This window comes from Zonotrichia albicollis, chromosome 18 (genome assembly GCF_047830755.1).
Source record: "Zonotrichia albicollis isolate bZonAlb1 chromosome 18, bZonAlb1.hap1, whole genome shotgun sequence".
In the NCBI taxonomy this organism is placed as follows: domain Eukaryota; kingdom Metazoa; phylum Chordata; class Aves; order Passeriformes; family Passerellidae; genus Zonotrichia; species Zonotrichia albicollis.
In genome coordinates, this window is record NC_133836.1 from 13938944 (window position 1) to 13958210 (window position 19267).

Consider the following 19267-nt stretch of genomic DNA (forward strand, 5'->3'; position numbering starts at 1 on the left):
AGTCATTTCTAGAAGGTAATACCATGAAAGGAGCAGTCATATCAAGGATAAACAAGAATACAAAAATGTGCTATTATAGCACATTTTCCTTCACGACTTAACAAATCTTCTCCATTTCCAAAATAGGGGAAAAAATAAAAAGAACTATGAATATAGTCTGCTCTTACTCCCAGTCTGGGCCATGTATCAGTTTCAAGAGGGAGTATCTGACTCCAATTTCCTTCATGAATGTACTCATTAACTCCAGAGAAATTCCCAAACCCAAGCCCCACTCCTGCTTGCGTTTGGGCTCAGGAGTGTCACAGAGCCCTGCTGGCAGCAGTGTTTGTTCCCAGCCTTCCAGCTGCTCCTGTGCCACCTGTGCTGCTGCTGTGAAGGGACCTCCAGGGATGACCAGGAAAACCTCCCCAGCTGAGACTCACTGAGGGTGCTCAGCAGTGAACATTTTCCCTTTGGGGCCTGCTGAGCATCCCCACCTGATGTCACCAGGGCTCCCATACAGCAAACAGGCTGAAGCACCTCTTGTGCATGAGGGACACCTGGATGGGATTATTCCTCGGGCCCTGCCCTGGCAGAGGTCACTGCCATTAATTAGAGGTCACTGCAGGTGACATGGGAGCAGTTCTGTCCCTCCTTCCCTTGAGCCATCCTGCATCATTCTGTGCAGGATGGCAAAGCGCTGGGGTGGGCATGGCCATCCAGGAGCATGGAGACAAGGACACCACTCCTGCACCCTGGGAATGCTCAAGTGTTTGCTGCCTTTGGCACAGCTTTGTCAAGGAGATGCTGAACAGGCTCCATCCCCAACAGGCTCCATCCATTCCTTACCCCAGCTGTTCTGTGGCACACAGCATCCTTGACCCTGGGGCAGGGAAGAATTGCCCAGCTGCTGTCTGGGTCCTGCTCTCACACAGCCCCAGGACTGGATGGTTGCAGATATGCAGGGATCCTCTGCTCCACCTGAGCACAGGGGAGGGCTGAGCTGGCACCAGCACAGGCTGCTGGCAGTGAGGAGTGTCCCCTCCCTTCTCCACACCGACGAAATTACTCCTTTTCTGGGAAGAGAAAATCACTCTCTGGACAGATTGTCCCTCACTGCTTGCTGCATCACCCAGGGCCACCAGCAGCCAAAGGCAGCCACTGCCAGCTCGAGGCTCAGGCAGCACCAGGGTGGGAGTGGATTTATGTTCCATGGGGAGTTGGACACCACAGAAAACACATCTCCAGAGAAGAGGCAGGAAAATACACTTGCCAAGCAAGGGGGGCCGCAGGGGGGTCAGTCAGTGACTGGGGGCTTTATTCTCCCGCCCCAGACTGAGGGCTTCATCCTTGAATGGCACAGGGAATTCTCAGTGTTGTGCCTCTTCCAGGAAAGTCTCCATGGGACCACAGTGGGTCCTCACACCCTGGTCTTTCCCTTTGGCTTTGAACCATTTCTGCCAGCCAGGGAATTTCCTAGGAAGTGAACAGTGTCTTGCTTGACCTTGCAAAAAACCAAAAAGCAAGTTTTCCCTGATGCTTCTCTGGGTGCAGCTGGAACCAGCAGCTGTGACAGTGCAGCAAGAGCAGCCAGCCCCTCTCTGCACTGTCACCTGTGTCCCAGCTGTCCCATCAGCTCCTAGCTGACACACTCTGACTGCTCCAGCAGATGGGAGTCATCAGCAAAACCACATGGCTTCTGCACAGGGCCAGCTGAATGGGCTGAAAGGGCATGGCCACCTGCCTTTGGCTCTCTTGTGCCTGCCCAGTTCCAGCCCATGTGGCATTTTGCTCACAGGGTTTAGATTCCCCTTTCCAAGGGCCTGCAGGGATGAGAAGGGACACTTGGTGGGAGGACATTCCCCAGAGAGAGCTCTGTGCTCGGTGTAGCTGTAGAAACTCTGCTCTCATGTCCTGTTCACCCACACACTCACAAGTCTGGTTCATGTCATGCCATCCGCATGTCTCCCATGCCAGGAGCAAAGGCACTGAGGGCCCTGTCCCTGGGGCAGTCTGCAGGTGCATCAGGAGATAAGGGCCCTCTCCCACCTGGGAGCCATCAGAGCAAGGATCCCTCACAGGGCCCCTCACAGCTTCTCAGGCTCACCTATTCCCCTGGCAGCCCAGGACCACCCAGCTGAGCCCCTTTCTCCACCCCTTCCCAGTGAACCCTGAGCCAGGACAGAGCCCCACACACGAGACCAAGACCCTGAGAGCTGCTGTGTCCCCACTGCTCTCCTGCCCAGAAACCTGAGCACCCCCAGGGCAGGCCAGGAGAGGGAGAATGGAGGGGCTCTCCACCCAGCTCTCCAGAGACCAAAACACTGGGTGTGGGGTGAGTGTGGAGGGCAGGGCCCAGGAGCCTGAAGCTGAGCTGGGAGCAGCAGGATGAGCAGATTGGCAGCAGCAGCAAGGTGGGGGTGGCTGGGCAGCAGCAGAGCAGAGGTGCAGAGGAGATGGTCCAGCCCAGCTTGCCCAGATCATGCAGCTCTCATCACTCCTGGAGAGCTTTTTATTAAGATGTAAATAAAACCATCCCTGCAGCCTGGAGATGCAGCCATTTGGATGCCACCTTTGGACCTTTCTCAGTGACATGGCCTGGCAGCCCCTGTTCCTATTGGGAAGGTACCCTGTAGACTGGAACATGTTCCAAGGACTGTAATTGCCCAATAAAACCGTGTTTCTTCACCATCCACTTGAATTAGTGCCTGCAATATGTTTGAAAGCTTTATAGCCCAGTTAATTGTGAGGCAGTAACAGGAAGGGGCATTATGGCTTTAGGAACACAAGTTGCATCTGTATTTAATGATACTAAACCATAAGAAGCCTCCATTCGAATAAAGCAATGGCTGCTGTAGTGCCTATAAAAGTGATGATGGCCGTGTACAGCAGAGATGCTGAGCTTGGTGCAGCAGGAGCAGGGACACAGTGCCTGGGGCAAGGACATTGCCCAGCTCCTGTGGTCATTCCTGGGCAAGGACATTGCCCAGCTCCCATCATCAATCCTGGGCAAGGACATTGCCCAGCTCCCATGGTCAATCCTGGGCAAGGACATTGCCCAGCTCCCATGGTCAATCCTGGGCAAGGACACTGCCCAGCTCCTCCGGCCATTCTGATCCACAGGGCGAAGAGCAGCCACCCCTGCACCTCAGGACCTCTCCATGTGCCCATTCTGCACATGGGCTGTTATCCCACAGTCCCCTGCCAACAGTGTCCCATGTTCATTTGAAGGAAAGGCCACCACCCCATTCTAGCCACTAGACAGCTCCCACCTTCCCTGCAGGCTCCCACCACCACCCCACTCATCCAGCAAACTGGGACTGGGGACCTGCCCATGCCTCTTCTCATACCTGGTGTGGAGGAAGAAGCTTCTGTGGAGTGTGAGCCAGAGCATGATTGTTCCTAAGTGAGCCACACTCTGTTTTCATTAGGAGGACATGGATTTGGGGCTGGGCAGGTCCACGGCAGCAGAGCACCAACAACAGTCCATGGTGATGCTCATGGACTCAGCAATTCCTTGCTGGGTACCTGCAAATGGTTCTTTTTTAGAACCTCTCCTTTCCCCAGTCACAGGAGCTTCTGGAGTAGCCCGTGGATGGATTAGGGATGAAGAATGTGTTGGTGATTGTTCTTCAGCTCATCTTTTGGATCCAGCATCAGGGGACATGAGAGTATTGAGGGGCAGGGACTACACAGCACGTCCCACACCTCAAAGACCTTTCGGAGAACCATCTGGGCTCATTCTTGTGCTGGCAGGAGGGAATTTCAGCTGTGTCACAGATCCTCCCTTATCATGGATCTTACCCCGGGGAGTTCAGTTCACCATGCAGGGCCACACCATCACAGCTCCTGGTGACAAGGACATCCCTAGTCAGGGGCAGGTGGCATAGAAGGACCAAGAGAGGGGCAGCAGCTGTGGCTGAAGGCAGAGGAGCTGTGGTCTTCACAGTCTATCCCACCCTTCTGTGCACCCACCTGTACAGGCAGTGTGCACCCCAGTGCTTGGACACCAGGGCAGCAGGGCCTGAAAGGGTTCAAGGCTGGTAGTGGCCATGGACAGAGAGCAACAGCCCCATGGAAAAACACAGAAGAGAAACCCAGGGACACAAAGAAGGTCCTGGCCAGCAGCACTTCTTGCTTCCTTTGGGGGCTCAGCCATCCCTGGAGCAATCATGGGGCAGTATACACCATCTCTGAGACACCCAAACGTGCTGAGGGGGACTGTTTGTGGCCAGCCTGGCATGTCCAGCATGACTCATGAGCCTCCAACGGGATCTCACCTGCAAAGGACCAAGAGCCAAGAGCCAGGGTCAGGCCAAGAGCCCTGACTGGATGGAAGCCCCCAAGAGCATCCTCCCCTGCAGAGTAAAAGCCTCAGCCCTGTTCTTTGGTTGCAAAGGGTGAGCATTCAGCACCTGCAGGAGTGGGTGACAGGCAGGTGACAAACCTGTGACTCCTTCCATGTTGTGTTTGCAACTATATCAACTGTTGAGATGAATTCAACATGCAGCAGGGAAGTGAGTTACCGGTGAGTTCATTTAGAATTAGATACGCAATCAATGGAAAATTAATACAATTAAGTTTCAAATTGTCGTTTAATAAAACACCTTTTTGCAAGTGGAATATTAAGTGGGACATAAACGCTGCAGCATGGCTGAAATGTGCTGCTCTCAGCAAGGGAAGAGTTTGTGCCAGGAACTGCGCACACACACCCCCCTCCACCACTATAACTCGTTAGACAGACTCCAATTATATATTTATAGTTTACAGAAGTTTCATCTAATTGCATGATGCCTCTCAGAAGCTGCTGCAAGGCCCTGCTGCTGTTGTGGGGTGTTGGTTATTACTGACATACCCGTAGCCAAGAGTGCTCTGCAGATCTGCTGAGGAGCACAAGCCTCAAATCTCCCTGCCTGACACATTAACTGCATGCAGGGACATTTCCATTGATAGTTCAGCCAGCACAGGAAGAGAAAACAGCCCAGCTGTTGGTTTCTCTCATGGATTTGGAGAGAAATTGCCCCAGTTTTCCAAAGTGATGTGCACAGGCCAATCCAGGAGCCCATCTGTGAGAGGACAGTGATGGGACACCACTGGCTGTTCCCAAAACTTCTACAAGACCATTCCCAGAGAGCTTTCTTGGGCCATGGTGTGAGCACTGTTTTTTTGGGTGAGCAGGCACCATGAGGGATGTGCAGAAGGAACTGGAGGTGCACAGGGGCACGAGGCTTCAAGGGGATGAGGACGGGGCAGAGCCAAGGGAAGGAGATGTGGAGGAAGGATCACAGCCCCAGCAGCCCTGACACACATCAAACCTGCAGGATTCAGCTCCCACCATCTCTCAGCCTCCATCTCCACTGACCTCAAAGCACAGTGGGGCAGAGGTCCAAGGCTCCCTGGCAGCTCCCTGGGAGGAGATCATCAGTGACATGAACAGATCCTTAATTAAGCTGTTCATGCACATCTTTTATTTCTGGTCTGACTCACGCTAGTGACTGTTTGTACCACAGGCTTTTCTGTGAGTGCTGCTCTCACCCAAATTCCCGTCTCTCACCGATGCAGCTCTCCCAAAGCGAGGGCTCCTGCTCTGCAGGCAGCTCACTGGGGCCCTGCCCGTCACTGCCCAGCCAAGGCAGCTTTTCCAGCCACTTTGCCTTCCTGCAGCTCTCTTGTGTTCATCTCCCACTTCACCAACACCCCTGACAAAGCAGGGATGCCGTCCGCAGCCACAGGATCCAGTCTCTCACTCAGAGCTGGGAATGGCACCACAGGGACTTGGCACAAAACTGGACAGCTGCAGTGAGGAGGGGAAGGGAATTCTCAACAATTGCTTGCTTGAGAGATGCACTGTTGAATCTCACTTGCAGAGCCTGTGCAGGACCCTGAGTTAGCAGGGAACATCTCAGAGGGTGTGAGTGGGAGAATAAACCCACGCAGGTCCTGCTGGACAGAGATGGGCACCATAATGCATCCAGCATTTCTGGGAGCAGGAACTCAGAGTCCTCTCGGAGCCTGTCTGTGATCACACAGCCCAGCCTGGTGAGTGCACAGCAGCAGGACCCCACCCTCAGCATCCTCCAGAACAGCAAGAAAAGTACAGACTGAGACTCAGAGAAGTTTCACCACTGCTGCAGGCTTATTACACAAATCCCAGAAAGACTTGCAGCTAAACATGTTATTAGGCTAAATAAAAATAAAATGCATTCTAGAAAATGTTTTTAAATTTATCATGTAATTAAGCTATTAATTTAGTGGTCTTTATTACTTGGATTGGAAATTCACATGGGCACACACTCCTGTTGTTGGAAAGTGCGCTCATCATACGCAGTCATTATGCATTTTCATAAACATTTGATGAACAATAACTGTGAGAAACATAAAATATTGGTTTTGTCCTTCGACTGTAATGGCCATATGGAGACAAGCTGTGCCTTCGAGTCAGCAGTTGCAGCACATCCTCGTTAATAACAGCACTTGCTATTTTTACTGTTTACAGCACAAATGCAGCCCTTTAACAGGGGGAAGAAGGGTTTAATCTGTAAGGCCTTTGCAGTGATTTGTAAAAGAGCTGCTGTGCCCACATTGCTCTGTGATTCAGGGTGAGCTATAATTACTCAGTATTCTGGACAGCTCTCCTACAAGATGTCAATTTATGTGTGAGCAGAGCAAGGCAGTAGCTGGGGACAGCTCGGGCCTCTCCCCTGCACACACACACACATCGTTTCCTTAGGTTTGCAAAGGAAATATTTTCCCAGGCAATGGAGTGAGGTCCTGCCCTGGAAGCAGTGCTGCTGAGCAAGCACATTGCCTTGGTGGTGGCCAAGGCATCCTTGCCACATGTCTCTGGTTTCCACAGGCACCTTGCTCTGCTTGTGCTCACCAGGCTGGGGACGGAGCATCCCCTTGACTTCCCCTCACCTTCAGCTGCCCCGTGCTCATTCCTGCTCCTGCTCCTCCTCCTCCTTTCCGGCAGGCTGCTGCACCCAAAGAGGGGGCTTGGCCAGGGTGGGTGAGGCTTGTGCACAAGGATTGTGCACACACAGAGTGTCTGCTCTGGGACAGCTGCCAGCAGCAGGGGAGGTGACTGGCTCTGGTCTCTGCTGCCAACAGACTCAGCTCAGGTTTGCAGCAGGCTGAGCAGACCCACAGACATGTCCAGCACCAGGGGCTGGATGAGATTGCTCCAGCTCTTCCCCTCCCTGCTGCAGCACCCAGTGCCCCAGCTGTGCCCAAAGACAGGAGCCAGCACGCTTTTGCTACCCACAACACCCGCCCTTGCGCTGAGTTTTACCACAAGCCTGGAGTGAAGGGCCAGGAGCCTTCCCCAGTGAGTTCCAGTGGCAGCAGTGCCTGCACCTTCTGTCAACGGAAGTGTTTGTAGTCTGAAAAGAGACACTTCAGACCACAGCCATCTCTTGAAGGTGATTTTCCTCATGTCGCAGAGCATCCCAGAACCTGGGCCAGAGCAGTTCTGTCCAGCAATCTAGCAGTTATGCACCAAGGACTCCCCTGAACCATTCAATTCCAAGTCTGAGGAAAGAGGCAGTTTGCACCACTACTGCTCCACAAACCAGAGGAGGCAGGAGAGTAACCAAAATCACAACAAAATGTGCCACCTCCTGTTCCCCTCCCAAAAAAACACCCAGGTCTCCTGCCCAAAGGAGGCTCAGGGGAATAAAACTTCACCAGGAGTGCCAGGCTGTGGCAGGAGCAGGCAGGAGAGCCTGCAAAATCTGGGAGTGAATGTCCCAGGGCTTGGCTGTCTCACGGTGCAAAGCATTAATAAAGTTTCTCCCAGGGCAGGACACAGATTCAGACACAACACTTCCCCTTCAGCACCGAGTCCCGGCCGATGTCAGCCCCGCGTGGATTTATTGCTCCCCTGTGCTCGTAAATGTCAGCACGGCCGTGATGGATGCAGGAGCCGGGAAGCGCTCCCCCAACTTCAGGAGATTTCTTTATTTTTTTCTGATCTTTTACAACAGCCATAAACCAGCTGCTGATTAGTGACAGGTCTTAAAACTTTAGGCAAAAGCTGTTGAAATCAGCTTTAAGTGCTAAGCTTCTCCCAAAGCAGAGCAGCTTAGTGTTTCCCTTTTGAGGTCACATATGTGATGGGTGGCTCTCTGAGCCACTGCTGTTCCCAGGGCAGGACTGGGCAGCCCTCACTGGGTCAGGGGCCAGTCCTGCCCTCCCTGGTGGCACAAGCAGATGTCCCCAGAGAGGTCCATACTGGTGGCCCTGGGTCCCATGCTGTCCACTCTGTGCCAGACAAAGGGCAGGGCCTGCTCTTCTCTCAGGTCAGAGAGAAGAGATTGTCAGAGATGAGAGGGGCAGGACGTGACAGTTCACAACGGTGCGCATTGCCACCTCTGCCAGCAGGGCAGTGTCCCTTCCAGCCCCTCTCTGGGCTGGCACAGTCCCCATGGGGCCTGGCCTTTGCTTCCCAGTCCTGATCCAGTGGTCACAGAGGGTGGGTAGAACCAACAAGGATGGGGAGTGAAAAAGGCTGAAGAATCTTCCCATCAGAACAGACCCCACTGCCCCGAGGACACGGCCGGCCTAGTGATGACTTTGTAGCCAGTGGGCTACTGCAATTATGTTTCCTGAGGTATTCATTAAGTATCAATTGCAGAGGCCACAAACTTGCAGAAAAATTTGCACAAAATAACACAGAGCGTAGTTTCGCTTTTTAGGATGGGAAATTTCTGGTTCTTCTGGCTGCTGGCAGATTCTGGCTCCCCTCCATCTCCCAGCCCACGGGCAAGTCCTTGTCCCGATCCCAGCCTCCTGCTGATCTTCCCCTGCCTGCATCTGCAGCCTCTCTGGACTCCCACAGCCCTGCAAATGGACAGTGCCTTCTTGCCTCCAAGAATTTTGCAGGATGCTTAGTCCCTTTTCCCACTTCCCACCATTACAGGAGGCAGATTGTGGTGGGTTGCCTCCATCTGGACACCAGGTGCCCACCAAAATCACTGCTCTCCTCAGCTGGACAGAGGACAGGAAATACAACAAAAGGTTTCTGGGTTAAGACAAAGGCAAGGAGAGATCACCCACCCATTACCATCACAGGCAAAACAGACTTGATTGGGGAAAATTTGATTTATTGCAAATCAAATCAGAGTAGGTCAATAAGAAATCCAAATCTTAAACCTTCTACCCACCCCACTTTCTTCCTGGGCTCAACTTCACACCCAATTTCTACACCTGTTTCCCCCCAGCAGTGCAGGGGGAGGGGGTTGTGGTCCCCATCACACTGGGTCCCCCATTGCCTCTGCCATCACTTTCCCCCCGGGGCAGGACCCGCCACTCCTCCCCTGCTCCAGCGAGGGTTCCTTCACCAGGTCACTCCTTCAGGATCAGGCTGCTCTCTGAGGGTCACCCACAGGGTCACAAGTCCTGCTCCCACTGTCACCACTGGGCTCGGCCTTGGCCAGTGGTGGGTCCATCCTGGAGCCAGCTGGAATTGGCTCTGCTGGACTTCAGAGGAGGCTTCCAGCAGCTTTTCAGAGCAGCCACCCCTGGAGCCTCCCTGGTACCAAAACCTGGCCATGCAAACCCAGTTCATGGAGGGAGGGAAGGAGGGAGGGAGGGAGGGAGGGAGGGAGGGTGGGATGGATGGATGGATGGATGGATGGATGGATGGATGGATGGATGGATGGATGGATGGATGGATGAGTGGGCGGACTGACTCTGGCTAGAGAACAAGTGTGGCATTTTGGGTTACATTTCCCGTGGTGATAACCACTCTTTAACCCATCCCTCCTGCCCTCCCACTCTCCCTTCCCATAACATGTTCAGGCTCAGACCTGGCAGGTCCCCATTGCTCCCTGCAGAGGGAGGGGGCTTCACTTCCCTGCAGGATCACTGCTTGGACCATCTGTCCCACTTTGGGCTGGGCACATTCCCTCCCTGCTGCTGCTTCTCTCAGGAAGAGAAGTTAGTGAAGATTTATCATGGCACTAAACCTCAAATTGAGCACATTTGAAAGAAGAACAATTTATTCATCAAAAATATAGCTTCATTTTATCTGCAATTATTCTCAAGTTAAGGCTCCATTCAGTGAGTATTTGGCTGAATAAACAGCAATAATTATGTCTACACCACCCCATTTTGACATTCCATCATACAAACAAATGCAGGAAGACACAGCCCACCCAAAGATCATTTGGAAAGTTCTCTGGATACTTTTTTAATTCCAAAGTGCAGTTCTGGGGAGGTAGGATGGGAGCAGCTCTTCCAGCCTCTGACCAGTATGGAAGGACCAGTTGGGCCCTGTGGGACAGAGCCACCACCAACAGCGAAATTGAAATTAAAAGAGAATCCACAAAAAGACAGGTGGCTGCACAAACATGAACAGAACAAACTCAGAGGGATGCTTTTCCACCAGCAGCATCCTTCAGGAGGACATCTCAAGGAAAAATTCCAAAATATTGGACTGGGGGAAGTTACTAAAAGAGAGTATATGAGGTGCACAGCAGCTAAACTTCCTGTTGCAGAGGAACCACAGGACAACAGTAAAAGGCCAATATTGCTGCATCAAGAGCACTTTAGTGTCCTGAAAATCAAAAAGGAATCCTATAAAAATGGGAATGAGGGTATAAGGGTGAGTATAAAGGGAAAGCTCAAGTGCATGGGGGCAGAATCTGAGACAGGGTAAGGAGCAGAGAGAGTTACAGCCAGTGAGGGGCATAAAAGGAAAGGAAATAAGTTCCAGAAATATACTGGAAGTGCAATGAAAAGAAAAATGAGTCAGCATTCGTGTCTTGTGATGGAAAGAACCAAAGGAATGACACAGAAATACAAACAGTGACTTCTTCACCATGGCTGCACAGTGCAAACCTCTAACCAGTGCCCAGAGCTATCAACAGTAACAAGAGAAGCTCAGGGCACTGACTGGTCAGGAGACAAGAGAAATCATCCTGGAAAATGTAAGCAACCTCTGAACAATTAGAAGCAGATTGTGACAAATTTTGAAGGCTTAGGGAATCCTGGGGAAGTGCAGGAAAAGCACTTTTTCTGTGAAAAAATAAAAATACATAAATAAAGGAAATTAAGAGTTTGAGGAGTTACAGATCAGCCAAGCTGGCTTCAGTTCCTTGAAAAATTTAGGAACAAATTATTGAACAATCCATTTGTAAGTACCAATATGTGATAAAAATAAAGGATAAAAACCAGCCAACACAACTCTACCAGGAAAAAATTATGTCAGGATGATCCAATTTCCCTCCTTGCCAGGGTATTTGGTCTAATGGAGGAAGAAACTATGGATATGATTCATTATGCAAAGACCCTGGTGCATTCCCAGGAACAGGCAGTGAAGTACAATCAGTGAAAACGTGGGAAATGGGTAAAACTGAGAGCAATAGGTGCTCCAACACAGCTAGGGGGGTGAAAGCAGGGGCAGGGGGTGGCAGGGCTGTTCTCATGGTCTGGATGCCTTTTGTTTTCCTACAGCATGACTGGTGGCCATGTCCATGTCCAAACACAGGGATGACACCTCTGTGGGTGCCCAAGACACCACGGACCTCCAACCCCAGTCTGACACTCAGTAGTGCCATGTTTCCCATGGGAAGGAGGGTAGAGGCTTCTTTAAAACATCTACAAGAGAAAACAATTCCTTTTAACTGGACGTTTCAGGTGATGGGAGGTGCATGTCTTTTTGAGTAAAGTGTTGTTAAATATAGATATAGATACATGATATAGATGATGATATAGATATAGATGATGATATAGATATAGATGATGATGTAGATATAGATATAGATATAGATATAGACATAGACATAGACATAGACATAGACATAGATATAGATATAGATATAGATATAGATATAGATATAGATGTAGATAGATACATATTCAGATGAAAATGATCTTTTATTGTTATTTAACTCTGGTTCATGCACTGCAGCCCCACTCTGAATTCTCCTGGCTGTTGGGCAATGACCAGCAGCAGTGTCAGCTCTCACTCAGCAGCTCGAGGGGTGCCTTGGGCAGCTGCCCTGCTGCAGTGAGGAGGCATGCTGCAGGACAGAGCTCCCAGTTAAACCAGTTCAGCACAGACCACCAGCAAACACCCCTACCCCAGAGAGCAAAGGTGTGAGCTCCAGCTCCACCTCCTCATCAGAGCAGACAATTCCAGAGGAGCCCCCCAAATGCTCCTCTCTGGGCAGCCCCAAACAGCAAAAAGTGTTTGAATCCACCCCATTACCTTTTATTTCCTCCTTTTTTTCTGCCAAGACCAGAGAAAAGACCCCATTTTGAGAACAAAATACTGCAGAAAACCAGAATGACACAATCTTGGAGTTCAGTGTCATGCACAGCCCCTCAGCCTGAAGAGGTTTGACAGTTTGTACTGGGAAGAAGGTGTGATGTTGCAACATTTCTTCAGAGAGGAAAAAAAGAAAGAAAAAAGGATGGCTTTTATTTTTAGAAGTTTTAGCAGCCAAATTGTTGTCAGGCCGTCTGTGCTCTACTGAGCAACACACAGTGTTGGGCACAGCCAAAAAGAGCTTTCTCACAGAGCAAAATGTCACGCTAAAACCAGGTTTCATCAGAATCCCAACACCCTTCATGGAAAAAATTGCCAAATTTTGGACAAACAAATACTGTTTATCATATTTTTTGTTGCCAGCATCTGCTTATGTGTGGAGAAATACGAGACTGCACCTGAATTGCTGCTTTATTTGGGAACAGGCCACATTTCCCTTTGGTGTCCTCTGGTGATGCTGGACAGCTAAAGAAGGTCTGGGACTTTAGCTCTCTTCCATCTTCCACCACCACCCAGGTTTTCCCTTCATTGCCGTCCATCCTCTGCAACTAGAGATGCTTCCAGAAGAAAACAAAGCTGGATTCTTATTTCTCTTTGTTCTCTGGCCTTGAACATTTGCCCCATTGTTCCAGGCCTCAACACTCTCATGACTGACTCAGAGCTCTCTGAGGTTGGGGAACTTCTGGGGATGATCCAGTGCCATCCCTGCTCAGGCAGGGTCACCTAAAGCTGGATTCTCCGGGCTATAGCCCACAGGCTTTGGGGTACCTCCAAGGGTGGAGAGCACATCTTCCCTCACGAGTGTTTTAAGCACAGCTCATCCCTGGGCTCAGCCCAGAAACCAGCATCTGTCTGGTACTGGGGAGCACAGCCAGGTGCAGCGCTCCAGATGCCACCATGCTGTCTGTAAAAGCAAACTGCTGCCCCACTAACCCCTGGCACCGAGAGCCAGGCTGTGGCTGCTGTGCCTGTCCTGGTGAGACACTCAAACACGATTGCACCCACCCCTGTCCAGCTGTGACATGGGCCAGGCTGGCAGATGGGCACATTGCAGCGTGGCCAAGGGGACTCAGGGGTCCCCTTCCCAGGAAAGGGCAGCCCTTGGGCCAGCCCAAGGGGGCTCCTGTGGGTGCCAGAAGGAAACAGACACATTGCAGGGGTTAGGGAAATTTTGCTGAGCCCATCCTTGACACCGACAACCACATATGTCCCAGGGAGAATTTGTTGCTTCAGGTTCTCCATAAATGCCATGTCAGTGTGTGATGGATGGGCTGGGAGCTCCTCCCAGGATTTCTCCACAGCAGCTCTCGAGAGCAGCAATAAAACTCCATTGCCAGCTGGGCCAGGATGAGGTGTCTGGGAGACAGCCTGGAGAGGAGCCTTTCTGGGGAGCAGCTGGGCACTCCTGGGGCAGAGCAGGGACAGGGCTGATGGACCCACCTTGGTCTTTCTGGCCACTGCTCCACAAACACCCCTCTTCCTCCTGCCACCCACTGGACATGTGTGTACCCCAGTAAACACCTTCTCTGCCCGAATCCCCCTGGCATGCACCTCCAGGGCCACACGCACACACACTGCACAGCCCTGCATGTGCTCACCCTGCTCCCCAGCACCCTCACCAGCCCCCGTGGGCACTGGCTCTGCTGGGGCTGGACAGCAACACACAGAGAAGGAGGGCTCATTCAGAGAGCTGCCATGTCCCACAGCATATGAACAGGGGACAACCCAGATATCCCCAGCTCACCTGACCCTCCCAGCACCCTGCAGGAATCCTGGTGCTGGCAGCAGCGAGGGAATTGCTGCAGGCACCCAAAGGCAGCCTCAGTGCCACCCACCTGGGACACCAACCTTGGGGCTCCTTGGGGACCTTGTTCAGCCCCTGACACCTCACAAATTCCCCCTGCACTATGGGACAGTTGAACACCCCTGCCCACTGCTCACCCTCCTGCCTGAAGAGCCTGGGCTCAGGCTGGGAGATAGGTGCCAGGACACCTCGGCTAGAGAGCAGCTGGCTAACTGGAGTTTCTTAGAGAGCAACTGGCTAACTGGAGTTTCTTAGAGAGCAGATGGGTAACTGGAGTTTTCATGAGAACTGGAGGGCCCCCAGCGCTGTGCCGAGGGGAGGGGAGGGGTGGGGGGAGAGCGGGGCAAAGGCTGGAGGAGCCTGTGGGGCTGAGGCAGGAAAAATTCACTAGAGCAGCCGCTTCCAGAGTGGGCCAAACCCTGGGCTGGGGATGAAGACCCCTAAGGGGAAGGGGCAGGGACAGCAGGACCTGAGGCCTGACGGCCGCTGCCGCTCGCGGCGTCCCCGAGACGGGCCCTCAGCGCCACCCAGCGGCCGAGAGGCGCCTCCGCCCCGGCCCCTCCGCGCGCCGCTCCCGCCACGGGACCCGGGAAGGCCTCAGGGCCCGCAAAGCCACCCAGGGCCACCGTGCCAGGAGGGACACCTCCCACTGTCCCCCAGGCTGCTCCCAGCCCCAATGTCCACCCTGGCCTTGGGCACTGCCAGGGATCCAGGGGCAGCCACAGCTGCTCTGGGCACCTGTGCCAGGGCCTGCCCACCCTCCCAGGGAACAATTCCCAATTCCCAATATCCCATCCATCCCTGCCCTCTGGCAGTGGGAGCCATTCCCTGTGTCTTGTCCCTCCATCCCTTGTCCCCAGTCCCTCTCCAGCTCTCCTGGAGCCCCTTCAGGCCCTGCAAGGGGCTCTGAGCTCTCCCTGGAGCCCAGCCTGGCTCCAGAGCAGAGGGGCTCCAGACCTTGGAGCAGCTCCGTGGCCTCCTCTGGACTCTCTCCACCAGCACATCCACCCAGAGCCAGCCCCAGCTCACCCTCCCGGTGTCCCCTCAGCACAGAACAGGCAGGAGCTGCTGCCACCACCACGTGCCCCAGCCAAAGTCATGTCCAAGCTATGCTGCTGTCACGAGTGGGTGATGTGACCCAAGGAGGGGCAGGACCATCTCCTGAGGATCACTTCTGCATCATGGTGCTTTAAGCACCTCTGCCCTGGGACAAAAGCACATCCACCTGCCCAGGGATGAGCAGCCCCTTCCTGACCATGCACAGGCCCTGGTGTGTTTCTGGCCTCTTGTCACATCTTCTTGAGGAAGGCACACACTCAGAAAAGCAGGGAACAAGAAACCTGCACAGGCAGGTTGTTGGAGCTTTATTGCTGTTTCTGAGTAACAAACACAAATCCGTTCTCTCTGGAACAGAGAAAACCAGGGGAAAGGAGATGCCACAGTGCTCCCTGGAGGGAAGGAGAGGACAGCAACCCCACATCAAATTTAGTGATGACTTCTCCAAATTTACAGCAAAGCAGATTAATCTCTCATCTTCAAATTGCTTTTTTTACCTTGAATTTGCTGTCTTTCTTAAAAAAAATCAAAACAAAACAACAACAACAACAAATAAAACCTAGAGCATAAAGACATATTTTTAGTAACACAAAAATGGTTTAAACCCTTGGAACAAGTCAGACCTAATCTTCCTGTTTCTCCACAGGTGAATTTTGAGGCCTTTGGCCTCAGCACCTGGAGACTTTCTCAGTGACTCATGGCCTCCCCAAGGAGTGCTGTGGGGCCCTTCCTGGTGCAGGAGAGCCCAGGACTCAGCACAGCCCTTGAAGGTCCTTCTGCAGAGCTCCTCCAACCTTGCAGGGATGGGTTTGCATGCTCTGGCAAGACCTGAGTGGAAGAATTCACAGGAGAGAGGAGTCACAGCAGTCTCCAGCATGTCCCTTGTTCAAAGCACCCTCGTGTGCACCCCAGAGCCAGCACAGATACAGAGTCACTCTTTGCTTTTGGTTTCCAGGAACCAGAGCTTCAACAAGATCCCAGCTCCTCATTTCCATCAGGTGATTTAGCTGGGCTGTGTCAGGGTGTGCTGGTGCCACCACAGATGTGCAGTGTCTGCTGTGGACAGGCAGCCAGAGGATCAAAGCCTCTGGGCTGCCTCTGGGAGTGGGGTGGGCTGATGGGACAGCCATCTCCACAGGATGCATGACCACTCCAGTGTCTGCTTCTGAAATATTCACAGTGCCAGAGACAAAAAATAAATAAATAAACAAATAAATAGGGAAAACCCAGAGAAACTCACCTGTGGTGTGTTAACATCACCTCTTACACGAGCAGAGCCTGACCTGGCCAGAACAGAGCTGCAGGGAGGCTCTCCAAAGCACAGAGCAAAAATGTCAGCACAAGGAACAACCTTTGCTGGCTCTCTCTGCCAAGTCTCACCTGGATTTTGTCCAACTTTACCCTTTAGGTTTGAAATTTTCCATCCCAGAATATTTTTCTTTCCAAGTTCCAGTGCGAAGAGCTACAGCCAGAGGGACAAGAAGCTGGGGCAGCCAAAGACCCCAAGATTTTCTGGGGGATTGCTGCCCCTCACTGGCAGATGAAGTTTTGGAGAGAGCTCACTTCTTCCAGCTGTATCAGCACCTCTAATTAGAGAAAATTACTTTGGCCTGCATTAAAAAAATAGAAATTCTGTCATTCCAGTGGAAAGCTGTTGTGTTGCCAGCTTGAGGAACAGGGACTTGGGAGTGTTGCCTTCTCCTGTCCACAGAAAATCTGCCAAAATTTGGCTGGTGATGTTGAAAAGTTATTGGAGTTCTCACAGAGTCAAGGTGTGAGTTCTGGTGATGGCTGCCAGCACTGCTGTCCCAGTGTCCCCTGGCTGTCCCTGGTGGAACGTGCTCCAGAGCTCGGGAGGAGCTATGCCCTGTGCTCTCCCGCTCTGGGGTGGCTGTCACAGCTGTGGGACAGCAGGAATGGGGCTCAGCAAGGTGAGGCTTCCCTGTGGATGCCATGGCTTGAACCCCTCTGAGGAGGGATGCTCCCTCTGATACTTCCTTGGGCAAAGAATTTAAAAATTACCCATAAAACTTCAACTGGAACAAACTATGAATGAGCAAAATGAAACCACACAAGCACCAGAGTGAAAGATTCAGCCTTGAAAAAAAAATATAAAGGGTGACAGAAACCTCTGAGTAGGTCAGCAAGGATCTGCAGCCCATGCAGCGAGCAAGCACCCGCGGGTTTGGATGCTCAGAGCTCTCCAAGCATCCCCTGGTGCCCATCCCAGCCTGGGGCAGGGACTGGCTGGGATCACAGACAGAGCCCACAGGGGACATGGAGCAGGAGGGAGACTCGGCAGACACGGACCTGGACGAGAGCAGATGGAGATGGAGAGAGGAGTCCAGCTGATCTGTCAAGTGACAGATGGCCCTCACACTGCCCAGGAAGGGAGGCAGGGGCAGTGCTGGCAGCCAGCAACTCCAGCCACTCTTCCCTTTTTCTCCTTAATTTGTCTCAGAGGGCTCCTGTATTCCCCTCACCTCAGCTGCACAGAGATTTTGGTGCTTGTGGAGGATGGGGAACCACAGGGCTCTTGAATATCCCCTCTCCATCTCCAGGACATGGCAAGACATTCCTGACACAAGAACAAAAACCCAGAGAGATGAAACAAGCCCAGAAAATCAATCTATTTTCAACTATATTTTTCTTTTTTTTTCTCTTTCCAGCCTTTTTGGGATCTTGCTTACCTACTCTGGGACAGGAGAATTAAGGGAAAATCATGAAAGTTCCCACAAAGTATTTGTCCATGTAAAGGAAGAAGGTGGGAAACAACACCAAAAAAAAAAAAGAAATTAAGAAATTAAGAAGGCAAAAAAGCTTTTTCCCTTCTCTACACACAGTTCAGGAGCACTAGGGAAAAATGAACATTTTTCCTCCCATTTTGTTCCACTGGAAGAGAAGTCCAAGTGCCTCTCAGTGCCACATGCTTGCAATTACATACACAGAAAGTTTAGAAGCAAAACCAAGTGACACTTGGAAAAAACAAATATCCATCAGCTGTGAGCTGGGAACGGGCCTGAACCAGCCTAAAACCTTCCCTGGCCAGGAGCTGTCTCTGGCTCTGTGGCCACCAGGCCCTCACCGGAGCCACCGCTGCCCTCGAATCAATCAGGTTTTGCTGTGAGACAGCTCTGTTTCCAGAAGCTCAATAATTAAGAGCCTATTTTTAGAGAAATGAGCCACCACATTAATCAATAAGGAGCAGCCAGCTCCTCAAGGGTGAAGGAGGTTGGAGCTGTCCTGCTCCAGCCTCAGGAGGTTGTCCCCAGTCCTATGATGTGTGATTGCCCCCCGGTGCTGCAGGGAGCTCTGCCCCTTGTCCCCACCCCGCTGGGATCCCACAGGCCACCTGGGACCTCTGGCTCCATTGACCTTCCCAGAGGATGCTCCTGGCAGGAAAAGGCTGCAAAAAATACAGGGGCTCCTCAGGAACATCACCTGGGAGGGGTTTGGGAGGATGCCTCTGGCCCAGCTGGATCAGGAGCAGCTGATGCAGTTCTCAGCAGCAGCTCTTGGGGGACAGGAGGGGCACAGCCATCCTCACCACACACTCTTGCTGTCCCTGCCAGGGCTGGCTCCTTCTGCCTCCCACCACCTCCTGCACACCCCTGCTCTGCCCAGGAAGAAGAGCCAAGCATCCCCTTTCCCGGAATGTTTAACCAGCACGAGGTGTTCAAATCATTTACAAAGGGCTAAAATAGAACTGGCTCCCTTCCAGGCACTCTGGCATCCAGGCTCTGTAAACAGCTCACCCGCCAAGGGAGTCAGCTGGGAAAAAAGGCTTTTCATGTCCATTCTCCAGGCCCCACTTCCACAGAAACCTTCCAGCATGATCCTTCCTCAGCTGTAAGAGCAGCAAAATTGTTTCAGGTCTTCACTGGTGTTCCTTTTCCCCCAAGCACACTTGTGGACATCTCACGTGATTCCCTTCTGCCAGTGGATGGAAAAAGAGAAGAACTCTGTGCAAAGGAACAATTAACTGATGTGGTAAGTCTGATGTGTCTTTCCCTGCCTTGGATATTTCCTACGGTCACTTTCTGAGGCAATTGTTTTTTAATAGCATTGACCTTTATGGAGACAGGAATACACCTGGGTATTTTCTCATGGCTGCTGAGCTGCACCCAGGAGCTCACAGGAAAAATCAAGAAGAC